This window comes from Bombina bombina, chromosome 1, assembly GCF_027579735.1.
Source record: "Bombina bombina isolate aBomBom1 chromosome 1, aBomBom1.pri, whole genome shotgun sequence".
In the NCBI taxonomy this organism is placed as follows: Eukaryota; Metazoa; Chordata; class Amphibia; order Anura; family Bombinatoridae; genus Bombina; species Bombina bombina.
Window position 1 is genome coordinate 982,711,873 of NC_069499.1, and position 10,991 is coordinate 982,722,863.

The 10,991-nt window shown below is 40.8% G+C and overlaps 1 protein-coding gene across 1 annotated transcript in view; it reads left to right on the top strand.

Moving 5' to 3' along the window:
- The window catches only part of SLC17A9 (solute carrier family 17 member 9), a 108,217-nt gene extending 98,231 nt beyond the window's left edge, over positions 1–9,986 (top strand). Inside the window, exon 14 of the transcript XR_008401466.1 lies at positions 8,339–9,986. The gene's annotated coding sequence lies outside the window, so the exon portion shown is untranslated. The remainder of the gene's footprint in view (positions 1–8,338) is intronic.
- Positions 9,987–10,991: the final 1,005 nt, after the last annotated feature.

Here is a 10,991-nt window from a genome sequence, read left to right on the forward strand (position 1 = left end):
CTTTTTTCTATTTAGTTTTATTGCTATTAAGAGAGCTCTTCTATTTGTGAGCTCCAGTTGTTTTTTATTCCCTGCCCTATTGAGTCCTGTTTCTGACTTTGGTTAGCGTGCCTCCTACTTGTTCAGCATTACAAATTTTTATTGCCTGCCAATGCGACAGTGAAAGGAACAGTAAATGTTGGGAAAAATGTTAAAGGGATAGTAAACCTTAAAATTAATGTTATATAATTCTGCACATAGTGCAGAATTATTTAACATTATATTAGCCAAACTTTCTAACACATAATATTCCCTTTTCATTTTTAACAAAAAACGCCGTTTTACAGACCCGCTCTCTGCTGAGCGGGTCTGCTTTTTTTCACAGCGCATCGGGCCAGCTGTATAGTCACAGCCCGGCCCGACCGCGCCATAAGATTAAGTGCAGCTCGCTCCTGTGACAGGAGCGAGCTGCACTTAGTCTTATGGCGCGGTCGGGCCGGGCTGTGACTATACAGCTGGCCCGATGCGCTGTGAAAAAAAGCAGACCCGCTCAGCAGAGAGCGGGTCTGTAAAACGGCGTTTTTTGTTAAAAATGAAAAGGGAATATTATGTGTTAGAAAGTTTGGCTAATATAATGTTATATAATTCTGCACTATGTGCAGAATTATATAACATTCATTTTAAGGTTTACTGACCCTTTAAATAATTTTGCACTATGTGCAGAATTATGTAAAATGAGAATAATCTTTTGTTTTGTTTTTTAAATGCCTAATGCCTAATTTGTCACCTTAAGCTATACTTCCCTCTAGCCCAGAACCTGTCGGCTCCTTTACCCAGCATGGGAGCACGATATTTGTAGTGCAGTGGCAAGATCAGCCTTGTTAGGTATAATTTTAGGTGACAAATTAGGCATTTAAAAAGAAGCAAAACAAAAAGCTATCCTCATGTTATATAATTCTCCACATAGTGAAGAATTATGTAACATTTTTACCAATGTTTACTATCCTTTTTTGTTCATTCGGGTGGAGATAGCGTTTCTCTCTCTCACTTGTAACTGTCTATTTTTTCCATTGTCACTGTCTAGATGAGATAAGATTTTTTTTTTTTCCTTTGAGCCGGGCTAATACATATTTAATTTTATTACTGTTCACTAAGGGAGTTTTTCCTAGCTTTACGTTTTTCTCTTAACAGTTAAAACCCCCTAATTCTTCTTTCCTTACTGTCTTCATATACATATATTTATTTGTCTTTTTAATAAATATTTGTGTCCTATGTGTTATCTATCATGGAGCATACTGGAACTGTCCTCTCTAATATAGTTTGAGACCGTTTAGAGCAGACATCCTCAAACTTGGCCCTCCAGAGGTTTTGGAACTAAATTTCCATCATGGGAAATGTAGTTCCAAAGCCTCTGGAGGACCAAGTTTGAGGATGTCTGGTTTAGAGGGTGGATCCACTGATCACTTATTTACCCATTTTAAATGTTTTTATTGCAAACTTGTGGTTGTGGTCCCCCCAGCTCAGCTAACCACCTAATCCTGCTCTTGCCTCTAACAGACTCTGTTCTCCCTTTGTATGTCTGTACAACGGAGTTCAGATTTTGCTCCAGGATTTAAGGATTTTGTGCTCTTTTCTTTTTCTGAGATGTGCTATGCCTCCGCCAAGTAAGCTAAAAAAGACTGTCTGTTGCACAACCTACAGTTAGTCTATCCAGCAACTTTGAATGTCAAAAGTTTAGAACTGCTAGACTCGGATTATTCAGATTGTTTTTTGAGGGTGAAATAATTTCTGGTGATCATGAGTCCATCACTGATCAAGATACTGAGCTTTCTCCAACATAGGTGTGTCCGGTCCACAGCGTCATCCTTACTTGTGGGATATTCTCTTCCCCAACAGGAAATGGCAAAGAGCCCAGCAAAGCTGGTCACATGATCCCTCCTAGGCTCCGCCTTCCCCAGTCATTCTCTTTGCTGTTGTACAGGCAACATCTCCACGGAGATGGCTTAGAGTTTTTTGGTGTTTAAATGTAGTTTTTATTCTTCAATCAAGAGTTTGTTATTTTAAAATAGTGCTGGTATGTACTATTTACTCTGAAACAGAAAAGAGATGAAGATTTCTGTTTGTAAGAGGAAAATGATTTTAGCAACCGTTACTAAAATCGATGGCTGTTTCCACACAGGACTGTTGAGAGGAATTAACTTCAGTTGGGGGAAACAGTGAGCAGACTTTTGCTGCTTGAGGTATGACACATTTCTAACAAGACTTGGTAATGCTGGAAGCTGTCATTTTCCCTATGGGATCCGGTAAGCCATTTTTATTAAATAAGAATAAAGGGCTTCACAAGGGCTTTAAAGACTGGTAGACATTTTTCTGGGCTAAAACGATTGATTTATAAGCATTTTTAATAGTTTATAGCTTTGAGGAGTTATTTTATTCTTGGGAATTATGTTGAATAACCGGCAGGCACTGTATTGGACACCTTTTTCTCTGGGGGCCTTCTCTAATCATAGGCAGAGCCTCATTTTCGCGCCACTAATGCGCAGTTGTTTTTGGGAAGCAAGGCATGCAGATGCATGTGTGAGGAGCTCAGATACATAGAAAAAGCTTACTGAAGGCGTCATTTGGTATCGTATTCCCCTCTGGGCTTGGTTGGGTCTCAGCAAAGCAGATACCAGGGACTGTTTAGGGGTTAAATATAAAAACGGCTCCGGTTCCGTTATTTTAAGAGTTAAAGCTTTCAAATTTGGTGTGCAATACTTTTAAGGCTTTAAGACACTGTGGTGAAATTTTGGTGAATTTTGAACAATTCCTTCATACTTTTTCACATATTCAGTAATAAAGTGTGTTCAGTTTAAAATTTAAAGTGACAGTAACGGTTTTATTTTAAAACGTTTTTTGTACTTTGTTATCAAGTTTATGCCTGTTTAACATGTCTGAACTATCAGATAGACTATGTTCTGTATGTGAGGAAGCCAAGGTTCCTTCTCATTTAAATAGATGTGATGTATGTGACAAAAAATTTAGAGAAAATGATGCCCAAGATGATTCCTCAAGTGAGGGGAGTAAGCATGGTACTGCATCATCCCCTCCTTTGTCTACGCCAGTCTTGCCCACACAGGAGGCCCCTAGTACATCTAGTGTGCCAATACTCCTTACTATGCAACAATTAACGGCTGTAATGGATAATTCTATCAAAAACATTTTAGCCAAAATGCCCACTTATCAGCGAAAGCGCGACTGCTCTGTTTTAGAAAATACTGAAGAGCATGAGGACGCTGACGATAATGGTTCTGACATGCCCCTACACCAGTCTGAGGGGGCCAGGGAGGTTTTGTCTGAGGGAGAAATTTCAGATTCAGGGAAAATTTCTCAACAAGCTGAACCTGATGTGATTACATTCAAATTTAAATTGGAACATCTCCGCGCTCTGCTTAAGGAGGTGTTATCTACTCTGGATGATTGTGACAATTTGGTCATTCCAGAGAAATTATGTAAGATGGACAAGTTCCTAGAGGTCCCGGGGCCCCCCGAAGCTTTTCCTATACCCAAGCGGGTGGCGGACATTGTAAACAAAGAATGGGAAAGGCCCGGCATACCTTTTGTCCCTCCCCCTATATTTAAGAAATTGTTTCCTATGGTCGACCCCAGAAAGGACTTATGGCAGACAGTCCCCAAGGTCGAGGGGGCGGTTTCTACTCTAAACAAACGCACTACTATCCCTATAGAAGATAGTTGTGCTTTCAAAGATCCTATGGATAAAAAATTAGAGGGTTTGCTTAAAAAGATGTTTGTTCAGCAAGGTTACCTTCTACAACCAATTTCATGCATTGTTCCTGTCACTACAGCAGCGTGTTTCTGGTTCGATGAACTAGAAAAGTCGCTCAATAAAGATTCTTCTTATGAGGAGATTTTGGACAGAATTCATGCTCTTAAATTGGCTAACTCTTTTACTTTAGACGCCACTTTGCAATTGGCTAGATTAGCGGCGAAAAATTCTGGGTTTGCTATTGTGGCGCGCAGAGCGCTTTGGCTAAAATCTTGGTCAGCGGATGCGTCTTCCAAGAACAAATTGCTTAACATACCTTTCAAGGGGAAAACGCTGTTTGGCCCTGACTTTAAAGAGATTATTTCAGATATCACTGGGGGTAAGGGCCACGCCCTTCCTCAGGATAGGTCTTTTAAGGCTAAAAATAAACCAAATTTTCGTCCCTTTCGCAGAAACGGACCAGCTCCAAGTTCTACATCCTCTAAGCAAGAGGGTAATACTTCTCAAACCAAGCCAGCCTGGAGGCCAATGCAAGGCTGGAACAAAGGTAAGCAGGCCAAGAAACCTGCCACTGCTACCAAGACAGCATGAGATGTTGGCCCCCGATCCGGGACCGGATCTGGTGGGGGGCAGACTTTCTCTCTTCGCTCAGGCTTGGGCAAGAGATGTTCTGGATCCTTGGGCGCTAGAAATAGTCTCCCAAGGTTATCTTCTGGAATTCAAGGAGCTACCCCCAAGGGGGAGGTTCCACAGGTCTCAATTGTCTTCAGACCACATAAAAAGACAGGCATTCTTACATTGTGTAGAAGACCTGTTAAAAATGGAGTGATTCATCCTGTTCCATTAGGAGAACAAGGGATGGGATTCTACTCCAATCTGTTCATAGTTCCCAAAAAAGAGGGAACATTCAGACCAATCTTAGATCTCAAGATCCTAAACAAATTTCTCAAGGTTCCATCGTTCAAAATGGAAACCATTCGGACAATTCTTCCTACCATCCAGGAAGGTCAATTCATGACCACGGTGGATTTAAAGGATGCGTATCTACATATTCCTATCCACAAGGAACATCATCGGTTCCTAAGGTTTGCCTTTCTGGACAAGCATTACCAGTTTGTGGCACTTCCATTCGGATTAGCCACTGCTCCAAGAATTTTCACAAAGGTACTAGGGTCCCTTCTAGCGGTGCTAAGACCAAGGGGCATTGCAGTAGTACCTTACTTGGACGACATACTGATTCAAGCGTCGTCCCTACCACAAGCAAAGGCTCATACGGACATTGTCCTGGCCTTTCTCAGATCTCACGGGTGGAAAGTGAACGTAGAAAAAAGTTCTCTATCTCCGTCAACAAGAGTTCCCTTCTTGGGAACAATAATAGACTCCTTAGAAATGAGGATTTTTCTGACAGAGGCCAGAAAATCAAAACTTCTAAGCTCTTGTCAAGTACTTCATTCTGTTCTTCTTCCTTCCATAGCGCAGTGCATGGAAGTAATAGGTTTGATGGTCGCGGCAATGGACATAGTTCCTTTTGCGCGAATTCATCTGAGACCATTACAACTGTGCATGCTCAGTCAGTGGAATGGGGATTATACAGACTTGTCTCCGACGATACAAGTAGATCAGAGGACCAGAGATTCACTCCGTTGGACAACCTGTCACAGGGGATGAGCTTCCGCAGACCAGAGTGGGTCATTGTCACGACCGACGCCAGTCTGGTGGGCTGGGGCGCGGTCTGGGAACCCCTGAAAGCTCAGGGTCTTTGGTCTCGGGAAGAATCTCTTCTCCCGATAAATATTCTGGAACTGAGAGCGATATTCAATGCTCTCAAGGCTTGGCCTCAGCTAGCAAAGGCCAAATTCATACGGTTTCAATCAGACAACATGACGACTGTTGCGTATATCAACCATCAGGGGGGAACAAGGAGTTCCCTGGCGATGGAAGAAGTGACCAAAATCATTCAATGGGCGGAGACTCACTCCTGCCACTTGTCTGCAATCCACATCCCAGGAGTGGAAAATTGGGAAGCGGATTTTCTGAGTCGTCAGACATTTCATCCGGGGGAGTGGGAACTCCATCCGGAAATCTTTGCCCAAATAACTCAATTGTGGGGCATTCCAGACATGGATCTGATGGCCTCTCGTCAGAACTTCAAGGTTCCTTGCTACGGGTCCAGATCCAGGGATCCCAAGGCGACTCTAGTAGATGCACTAGTAGCACCTTGGACCTTCAATCTAGCTTATGTATTCCCACCGTTTCCTCTCATCCCCAGGCTGGTAGCCAGGATCAATCAGGAGAGGGCATCGGTGATCTTGATAGCTCCTGCGTGGCCACGCAGGACTTGGTATGCAGACCTGGTGAATATGTCATCGGCTCCACCATGGAAGCTACCTTTGAGACAGGACCTTCTTGTTCAAGGTCCGTTCGAACATCCAAATCTGGCCTCACTCCAACTGACTGCTTGGAGATTGAACGCTTGATTTTATCAAAGCGAGGGTTCTCAGATTCTGTCATTGATACTCTTGTTCAGGCCAGAAAGCCTGTAACTAGAAAAATCTACCATAAAATATGGAAAAAATATATCTGTTGGTGTGAATCTAAAGGATTCCCATGGAACAAGATAAAAATTCCTAAGATTCTATCCTTTCTTCAAGAAGGTTTGGAGAAAGGATTATCTGCAAGTTCTTTGAAGGGACAGATTTCTGCCTTATCTGTTTTACTTCACAAAAAGCTGGCGGCTGTGCCAGATGTTCAAGCTTTTGTTCAGGCTCTGGTTAGAATCAAGCCTGTTTACAAACCTTTGACTCCTCCTTGGAGTCTCAATTTAGTTCTTTCAGTTCTTCAGGGGGTTCCGTTTGAACCCCTACATTCCGTTGATATCAAGTTATTATCTTGGAAAGTTTTGTTTTTGGTTGCAATTTCTTCTGCTAGAAGAGTTTCAGAGTTATCTGCTCTGCAGTGTTCTCCTTATCTGGTGTTCCATGCAGATAAGGTGGTTTTGCGTACTAAACCTGGTTTTCTTCCGAAAGTTGTTTCTAACAAAAACATTAACCAGGAGATAGTCGTGCCTTCTTTGTGTCCGAATCCAGTTTCAAAGAAGGAACGTTTGTTGCACAATTTGGATGTAGTTCGTGCTCTAAAATTCTATTTAGATGCTACAAAGGATTTCAGACAAACATCTTCCTTGTTTGTTGTTTATTCTGGTAAAAGGAGAGGTCAAAAAGCAACTTCTACCTCTCTCTCTTTTTGGCTTAAAAGCATCATCAGATTGGCTTATGAGACTGCCGGACGGCAGCCTCCTGAAAGAATCACAGCTCATTCCACTAGGGCCGTGGCTTCCACATGGGCCTTCAAGAATGAGGCTTCTGTTGATCAGATATGTAAGGAAGCGACTTGGTCTTCACTGCACACTTTTACTAAATTTTACAAATTTGATACTTTTGCTTCTTCTGAGGCTATTTTTGGGAGAAAGGTTTTGCAAGCCGTGGTGCCTTCCATCTAGGTGACCTGATTTGCTCCCTCCCATCATCCGTGTCCTAAAGCTTTGGTATTGGTTCCCACAAGTAAGGATGACGCCGTGGACCGGACACACCTATGTTGGAGAAAACAGAATTTATGTTTACCTGATAAATTACTTTCTCCAACGGTGTGTCCGGTCCACGGCCCGCCCTGGTTTTTTAATCAGGTCTGATGATTTATTTTCTCTAACTACAGTCACCACGGTATCATATGATTTCTCCTATGCAAATATTCCTCCTTTACGTCGGTCGAATGACTGGGGAAGGCGGAGCCTAGGAGGGATCATGTGACCAGCTTTGCTGGGCTCTTTGCCATTTCCTGTTGGGGAAGAGAATATCCCACAAGGAAGGATGACGCCGTGGACCGGACACACCGTTGGAGAAAGTAATTTATCAGGTAAACATAAATTCTGTTTTCCTCTTCACACACTGTTTAAGAAGGTTTTAAATAACCCTAAGTCTCAGGGAAAAAAAGTTGTTTTCACGATTGGACTTGATTTTCAAACCTTCTGCTAAGGTTTTCTTGTTTTTGAAGCTATTACAGAAATATTTTCTAAGGAATGGTACAAGCCAGGTATTCATTTTAATCCAATTTTATTAAGATGTTTACTTTTCTAGCTTCTAGTATAGCTCTGGGAAACTATTCATAAGGTGGTTCTGGCTACCTTTGCTTTAGCTAGATGTACTACTATTCCTTTAGAGGATAGTACTTCTTTTACACAGAAAGGTATTTCTGCAATCAGTACTGCTTGGTTTTCAGTAACCTCTACTCTGTGGTGTGACAATTTATCTTGTTTCTGTAATAAGTTTTTCAACATTGGTTTAAACTTTTTAAAATTTGCTAATGACTTATTTATGGAAACAATATTGACACAATCAAAATTAAGGCTTTATGGTATAAATGAAGGTCAGCTGACATGGTTTCTAAAACTAGACTTTTATCTCTCTCATTTTAAGGGAATATTTTGTTTAGGCCTTGTCTAGTTCTATTCATTTATTCTGTGACTCGAGGAAAGGGATTTTTTCTTTTCTACAAAGGATTTTAAACAATCTTCTAATTTGTTTATTCTTTTCTCAGGTCCTCGCAAAGGCCAAAATGCTACAACTATTTCTTTAGCTTCTTGGCTACAGCTCTTGATCCGCAAGGCTTACTTGGAGGTTTTGGTTTTGCATCGTATAGAACACTGTATTCAAAAGACTGTTGCAATATACTCTTATTGTCAAATATTTTCAATTGTTAGACATTTTACCTTTTAATATTATAATCTAGCCCAAGTCCTCCAGAAGAGACCAGTAAACTGCCAATAAGTGTGATCGTATGTACAGATCAGAATCCCCCAATATGACCACCAGCACATGTGCACTGCCTCTGATACATCACCATAATGCTCATGTAGTTCAAGACAGGGTGTTACTGTGAATGAGTAGGCTGGATGAAGGGCCGAGCAAAGTAGCAGTAGCTTTGTTTCCAAATCAGCCTGCATTCTTCAATCACTGTAACTGCATCGTTTGACTTGTAAAGATTGCCGTGTTATTCTCTTATTAATATAAAAGAAATTTCGATTGGAATTTATTAAACATAAAGATTAAAGATAACACAAATTATTTGTAATCAATTTTTTTATTTATGATGTATACATAAAAAATAAGCAAAATCACAATATAGCACAAAATACACGACAATCTGTCAATGAGCTTTCCATGGCTCTGCTGATTGTAGCACTTTGTTGAAACAAATAAATGGAGCGGCTGTCAATCTCCTTATATAGAATCCTCCCAACTTAATATGTCACTGTAAATGACATTCACAATGTTCTGCCTAAACTACCTATGTAGCTTTTGTCTAGAACGCCCCTTCCCCATGAGTTGTTATTCTGCAAAATAAGGCTGAAAAGGCAGTACATTTCAATTGTCTTTTGATCTAATAGTGCCAGACTACCTATTTTATGGAGGGCGGATCAGTCACTGCAGCCTGGAACTATTTTACATTATAAACCGTATGTTTTTAATATTTATTTTGCAAAAACGGGACAGTTATATAAAGAGGTTGGAACATTTACATGTGTGTGTTTTATGGCTCTTATTTTCTATACCTTTTAGTGGCCAGGAGTTAAATCCCAGGAGTAATGGCCCTGTTACTCCATAAAATAAATTTTAATTTATTAGGTAAGGATAAATTTTGTTTCGGAAAAGATGCAGGGGAAGCGGTGTCGCTCCAGTCCGAGAGTAGGAGACAGGAACCAAGAGCCAATCCGAGCAGTACTCCAAATTTCTGGATAGCGCAAACGTGCGCCGTATGCAGCAGCGTGGTGCCAACCACAAGATGGCCGAGCCAACCAGGACAAAGTCAAAGGAAAAAAAGCCTATGATTAAGTGCCGCATGGCACAAAACATGTAAGGTCTCCTCCTCCTCCAACCATGTTTTGCATCACGAGTGTTGCTTTTTAAATTGATGGAATAAAGGATTGTTTTTTTTACCCTGAAGTTTTGTGCCGTCTGCTCTTTTTTTTTTTTTTCCTTATAAATTTTGTTTTCCATGCCCTTACTTTCCCAAATATTTTAAGATTCAAAAGTTCTTCCTACAATCTTGTATATCAACTATGATAACTTGAAAGAATTTTTTTTTTCTCCAGAAAAAAACCCATACCATCGGAGCCTGTATTTGTCAGCATTACAAAACTGTGTATGTAATATGATATCATAATAAAATTATTAAAATGCCAAAACATTTCTTGGTTTATTCATTGAATTTTATGTTATAGACTAAAGGCTCTGTATTAATGCACTTGCGGCATTGTGTTGGAAGTGTTGAATGTGGGCAAAGAGTGAACAGACATTCTAACAGGACAGTAGGGCTCATTCTGGCAGTTTAAAAAAAATTATACACACACACCTCCCTTTCAGTATTACTGTGTTGATAAATTATTATTTTAATTATACACTGAGAGCATTGTTACATAGTTATTTATTTCATAAGGTGGTGAGAATTCACAAGCCATAACATAAGTACTTTTTTATATTTATATATGCAGTCCTGGCCAAAAGTTTTGAGAATGACACATTCATTTTCAGAAAGTCTGCTGCCTCAGTTTTAATGATGGCAATTTGCATATACTCCAGAATGTTATAAAGAGTGATCAGATCAATTGCAATTAATTGCAAAGTCCCTCTTTGCCAAGAAAATGAACTTAATCCCCCAAAAAACATTTCCACTGCATTTCAGCCCTGTCACAAAAGGACCAGCTGACATCATGTCAGTGATTCTCTCGTTAACACAGGTGTCAGTGTTAATGAGGACAAGGCTGGAGACTACTCTGTCGTGCTGTTTGAGTTAGAATAACAGACTGGAAGCTTTAAAAGGAGGGTGGTGCTTGAATAAGACTTCAGGGCGCCCAAGAAAGTCTAGCAAGCGCCAGGTTAGTCTTCTAAAGTTGATTCAGATGTGGGATCAGGGCACCACCAGTGTAGAGCTTGCTCAGGAATGGCAGCAGGCATGTGTGAGTGCATATGCACACCCAGAGAGGCAAAGACTTTTGGAGGATAGCCTGGTGTCAAGAAGGGGCAGCAAAGAAGCCACTTCTCTCCAGGAAAAACATAAGGGACAGACTGATATTCTGAAAAAGGTACAGGGATTGGACAGCTGAGGACTGGGGTAAAGTCATTTTCTCTGATGAATCCCCTTTCCGATTGTTTGGGGCATCTGGAAAAAACCTTGTCTGGAGAAGAAAAGG